The sequence below is a fragment of the Lontra canadensis genome, unplaced genomic scaffold (genome assembly GCF_010015895.1).
Source record: "Lontra canadensis isolate GAN:19392208 unplaced genomic scaffold, GSC_riverotter_1.0 scaffold31, whole genome shotgun sequence".
Taxonomy (NCBI): domain Eukaryota; kingdom Metazoa; phylum Chordata; class Mammalia; order Carnivora; family Mustelidae; genus Lontra; species Lontra canadensis.
Genome location: NW_022631025.1, coordinates 2,269,403 through 2,275,737, shown reverse-complemented (window position 1 = coordinate 2,275,737; position 6,335 = coordinate 2,269,403). Strand labels below are relative to the sequence as shown.

General features: G+C 47.1%; 1 pseudogene; it reads right to left on the bottom strand.

Annotated features, from left to right (window-relative positions):
- Positions 1–5,938: 5,938 nt before the first annotated feature.
- Positions 5,939–6,116, bottom strand: LOC116873104 (annotated as a pseudogene).
- Positions 6,117–6,335: the final 219 nt, after the last annotated feature.

The window sequence follows — 6,335 nt, the reverse complement described above, 5'->3', positions numbered from 1 at the left end:
AGCTTCCAGACTCTTTCTATGAGGCCAGCGTTTCTTTGATCCCCAAACCAGGGAGAGACCCCATAAAAAATGAGAATTTCAGACCAATATCCCTGATGAATATGGATGCCAAGATTCTCAACAAGATCCTAGCTAGCAGGATCCAACAGTACATGAAAAGGATTATCCATAATGACCAGGTGGGTTTTATCCCTGGGATGCAAGGGTGGTTCAACATTCACAAATCAATGTGATGGAACACATGAATAAGAGGAGAGAAAAGAACCATATGGTCCTCTCAATTGATGCAGAAAAAGCATTTGACAAAATACAGCATCCGTTCCTGATTAAAATTCTTCAGAGTTTAGGGATAGAGGTAACATTCCTCAATTTTATAAAAACCATCTATGAGAAGCCCACAGTGAATATCATTCTCAATGGGGAAAAACTAGGAGCCTTTCCCATAAGATCAAGAACACGACAAGGATGCCCACTCTTGCCACTATTGTTCAACATAGTACTAGAAGTCCTAGCAACAGCCACCAGACAACAAAAAGAAATAAAATGTATTCAAACTGGCAAAGAAGAAGTCAAACTCTCTCTCTTTGCAGATGACATGGTAATTTCTGTGGAAAATCCAAAAGACTCCACCCCGAAACTACTAGAACTCATACAGCAATTCAGTAATGTGGCAGGATACAAAATCAATGCACAGAAATCAGTTGCTTTCTTAAACACTAACACTGTAACTGTAGAAAGAAAAATTAGGGAATTGATTCTATTTACAATAGCACCAAAAACCATAAGATATCTTGGAATAAACCTAACCAAACAGGTGAAAGATCTATACTCTAGAAACTACCGAACACTCGTGAAAGAAACTGAAGAAGACAAAAAGATGGAAGACCATTCCATGCTCATGGACCAGAAGAATAAATATTGTTAAAATGTCTATACTGCCCAGAACAATCTATATTTTCAACGCCATCCTGATCAAAATACCGATGGCATTTTCCAAAGTGCTGGGACAAACAATCCTAAAATTTGTATGTAACCAGAAAAGACCCCTAATCACCAAGGAAATGTTGAAAAAGAAAAACAAAGCTGGGGGCATCACATTGCCTGATTTCAAGCTGTATCACAAAACTGTGATCGGGGCACCTGGGTGGCTCAGTGGGTTAAGCCTCTGCCTTTGGCTCAGGTCGTGATCTCAGGGTCCTGGGATTGAGCCCCCGCATCAGGCTCTCTGCTCAGCAGGGAGCCTGGTTCCCCCCACCCTCTGCCTGCCTCTCTGCCTACTTGTGATCTCTCTGTCAAATAAATAAAGTCTTAAAAAAACAAAAACAAAAAACAAAGCTGTGATCACCAAGACAGCATGGTATTGGCACAAAAACAGACACATAGACCAATGGAACAGAATAGAGAGCCCAGATATGGACCCTCAACTCTATGGTCAAATAATCTTTGACAAAGCAGGAAAAAATATCCAGCAGAAAAAAGACAGTCTCTTCAATAAATGGTGCTGAGAAAATTGGACAGCTATGTGTAGAAGAATGAAACTCAACCATCACACAAAGATAAACTCTAAATGGATGAAAGACCTCAATGTGAGACAGGAATCCATCAAAATCCTTGAGAAGAACATAGGCAGTAATCTCTTTGACATCAGCCACAGCAACTTCTTTCAAGACATGTCTCCAAAGGCCAGGGGGAAAAAAGCGAAAATGAACTTTTAGGACTTCATCAAGATCAAAAGTTTCTGCACAGCAAAGGAAACAGTCAACAAAACAAAGAGGCAACCCACTGGATGGGAGAAGATATTCGCAAATGACACTACAGATAAAGGGCTGATATCCAAGATCTATAAAGAACTTCTCAGACTCAACACCCAAAAAACAAATAATCAAGTAAAAAAATGGGCAGAAGATATGAACAGATAGTTTGCCAAAGAAGACATACAAACGGCTAACAGACACATGAAAAAATGTTTATCATCATTAGCCATCAGAGAGATTCAAATCAAAACCACATTGAGATACCACCTTACACCAGTTAGAATGGCAACAACTGACAAGGCAAGAAACAATAAATGTTGGAGAGGATGTAGAGAAAGGGGAACCCTCTTACACTGTTGGTGGGAATGCAAGGTAGTACAGCCACTTTGGAAAACAGTGTGGAGGTTCCTCAAAAAGTTAAAACTAGAGCTACCCTATGACCCAGCAATCACACTACTGCATATTTACCCCAAAGATACAGATGTAGTGAAAAGAAGGGCCATATGCACCCCAATGTTTATAGCAGCAATGGCCACAATAGCCAAACTGTGGAAAGAACCAAGATGCCCTTCAACAGACGAATGGATGTGGTCCATATACACAATGGAATATCATCACTCAGCCATCAGAAAGGATGAGTACCCAACTTTTGCCTCAACATGGATGGAGATTATGCTGAGTGAAGTAGGTCAAGCAGAGAGAGTCAATTATCATATGGTTTCACTTATTTGTGGAACATAAGGAATAACATGGAGGACATTTGGGGAAGGAAGGGAAAAATGAAGGAGGGAATCTGAGGGGGAGCCGAACCATGAGAGACTATGGACTCTAGGAAACAAACTGAGGGTTTTAGAGGGGAGAGCAGTGGGGGGATGGGTTGGCCCGGTGATGGGTACTAAGGAGGGCACCTATTGCATAGAGCACTGGGTGTTATATGTAAACAATGAATCATGAAATAATAATAATAATAATAAGATAGTCTGCTTCCTCCAAGTTGTTCTCTTCTGAGGCTGTTTCCCCAATGCCCTGGCTGGGACGTTGTCCGAGCACAGACCATGCCGACCCATGGAAGGCAGCAGCTCTGTGAGGCGCTGGAAGAGGGCTCTGTCTATGGACAGAGAGTACCCAGAGGGGTTGGCGTGAGGTGGGACTCAGGCAGCCGTCCATAGAGGCCTGTCAGGCACAGTCCCTGGTCCCCCCTCCACCCCACATGGTGACAGCCACAGCCTGTTAATGAGGATTTCAGCCAGAAAGGAGTGCACTACAGCCTGTGACCCATGCGACCACAGGGTGTGTCTGACAAAACCTGTGCTCTTGTAACCAGGGTGCCCAGGAAAGTTCACAGATTTCATTAATCACGCCCCATGGAAACAACCAGTTTGGTTTCTCTTTTGTCTTTTCTGTGTTTGTAGTGAGTAGACGCGAGATGAGGTCCCTGGACCACACTGCGCTGAAATGGGCCCCTGGATCCATGAGGGAGAGAATGTCCACATGGTACGTGGCCCGCAGCCCGGGAGCACACAGACTGTGCTACTGTCACCCCTTACAAGCACAGGACCCCTGTCAGCCGAGCTGAGAATAGGAGAACCACGGGAGTATGTGGGACACTCCACAGAAGCCCGGGGAACTGGGAGCAGAAACATCGTGGGAGCCAGGGCAGGAACCACGTGCTTCTGGACCAGGTGGACCCCAACCCTCTTCCTCTGTTTGCACTAATCCCCTGGGCACAGAATCCCAGGGGTGGGTCAGGCTGGTCCCTGTCATGGCACATGCCTACCGCTGATCATTCTGCTGCAATGACCCAGTGGCTTCTCACGTGGGAGAGCACAGCATTTAGATGTGCAGTCCCACCAGGACATACCCTGAGGAGGAGAGGAATTCCCCAAATGGAAGCCAGGATCCAGGACACTGAGAAGGAGGAAGGCAATCCAGACAAACCAAACCAAACTAGCCCTGTCCATGATGCCATCAGTATGGCAGTCGACAGAGCTGCCAGACCCTCCGGCGACATCTGCACCACCAACCTCTGGCCCTCCACCCTCATACCATCTCTCAGAGGATGTCTACACCAACCTCGGCTCTCCGCCCTCAGACCATCCCTCGGAGGATGCCTACCCCAACCTGGGGCTCTCTGGCCTCAGACTATCCCTCAGAGGATGTCTAGACTAACCTAGTGCTTCCCGCCTTCAGACCATCCCTCAGAGGATGTCTATACCAACCTTGGGCCCTCTGCCCTCAGACCATCCCTGAGAGGATTTCTAGACCAACCTCAGCTCTCCGCCTTCAGATCATCCCTCAGAGGATGTCTAGACTAACCTGCGGCTCTCCATCTTCAAGCCTGTGACTCCAATCGCTTACACTGTCTGGTCTCAGACCTGCAGAAGGTCTTAGGGATTTCTAGTCCCAGCCCTGCGCGGGTCCCCAGTCAGGAAAGGGTAGCCAGACTGCGGGGACCCTGAGGCAGTAGGAGCAAGAGAGGCATGAGGAACAAACCCGCTGATTCAGGCACTGGAAGAACCACTGGGACTGCGGCCTGGAGACCAGAAGGGAATGGGGGTCCCTCAGAAGGGAAGCTCCTGGTCCGGAAAGGATAGGGTTCAGGGAAGACAGGGGGATAGTGAACAGGGAAATGGGGGCTAGTTCTGGAGAAAGCCTGAGGGGGCGGCTGTGGGCACAGGGGCGTGCAGACCAGGGGCTGTGCTCAAGGGCACAGGCACTAACTGGGGGCACCTGCGGGGGACTCGTGGGCTGGAGAGCGGTCACGGGGTCGATTCTAGCAGACGTTTCTGCACAGAAAATGTTATCCCGCAGTCCTCACAGAGCTTCCACTGCTTGTCTGCTTCCTCCTTATCACTCTTAACGTTTAACACGCCTCCTTTCTCCTGCGGGTTTTGCTGATTAAGACCTAAATTAAAGCTGCAGCCAAGGAACACTGGGCCGCTTAGCACTTAACTGGGCAGATTCCAAGTTTAGTAAACGTGCAAAGTGTCAGAAGGAAAGACCAGAATGGAGAAGAAAGGAGAAAAACAATCAGAGGGAAGAATAAATATTTTGAAGGAAATGGGGGACTTCCGTGTATTGTGAAGCTAAAATACCAGCAATAATTGGAGTAAAGAACAGTATTCTTTAAAAAGGAGATTTAGGGTTAGACTCACAGCAGAAAGTACAAAGGTCTCCTCCGCACCCCGGTCCGCTCCCACCCCCCGCCCACCACCATCGCCAGCAGATGGTGCGTTTGTCACACTGGACAGACCTGCATGGCTGCATCATACCACCCAGGTCCAGGGCACGCGTCAGGGTCACGCATGGTGGCGTACACTCAGCGTGTTTGGACAAGCGCGTCATGACGCGTATCCACCATTCTAGTGTCATAGTAGTTTCAGTCCCCCAAAATCCTCTGTGCTCACCCCTAGAGAGGACCCCTGTCCTCTCTCCCGCCCAGTCTCTGATCTCTTTACTGTTGCCATAGTTTTGCCTTTTCCAGCGTGTCTTATAGCTAAAGCCATACAGTACGCATCCTTTTCAGACTGGCTTCTTTCACTTAGTGACATGCATTAAAGTGTCCTTATGTCTTCTCACAGTTCGAGAGTCACTTCTTCAGAGTGCTGAGTGACAGTCCCTTGTCTGGAGGCACTACGGTTCATTTATCCTTCCACCTGCTGAGGAGGACTCGGTCGCGTCCAAACCTTGGCAATTATGAACAAAGCTGCTATTAACACTCCTATGCAGGCTTTTGTGTGGATATAAAATTTCAGCTCTGTTGACTACCAAGGAGTAGGACTGCCGGATCCTATGGGAAGTGGATGCTTAGTCTTGTAAGAAACAGACTCTCTTCCAACGCGGCGGCACCAGCCTGCATCGCCCCCATCAACGACTGCGAGTTCCTGGTGCTCCACGTGTGGTCCCGCATTCGGTGTTGTCAGTGTTCTGCACTCTGGCCATTCTGACAGGTGTGAAGAGCTAGCCTATTTTTAGCAATAGGATCACAGCATTGCAAGTGTGGGCACGACAGTAATTATTTTAACCTCTAATGCATCTTTATGATTAAATATCCAGAAATACCTAGTTGAGTGGAAGGACGTCATTATGAAACCAAGAGTGACTTGTGCAGATTTGAGAGAAAAAATCATCCACTATACAGCAACCAGCACTCGTATCACATGGAAATGAAACATTACCAAAAAAGATGTTATCTTTTTTTTAAAAACTCAAAATGCAATTTTAAGTATCTGCTAGGTGCCAACTTTCCTTTAATGCATGCATCACCACACCCCATAAAGTGAGAGGTAAAAAAAAAAATCAGATTTAAACTGATAAGAACAGATGCTGCATTTGACCTTAGCCAAAAGGCCAAGAAGCGACAGCTCATACAATTTAGAGTAAGGCTTGGGGCGCCTGGGTGGCTCAGTGGGTTAAAGCCTCTGCCTTCAGCTCAGGTCATGATCTCAGGGTCCTGGGATCGAGCCCCACATCGGGCTCTCTGCTCAGCGGGGAGCCTGCTTCCTCCTCTCTCTCTGCCTGCCTCTCTGCCTACTTGCGATCTCTGTCGAATAAATAAATAAAATCTTAAAAAAAAAAAAA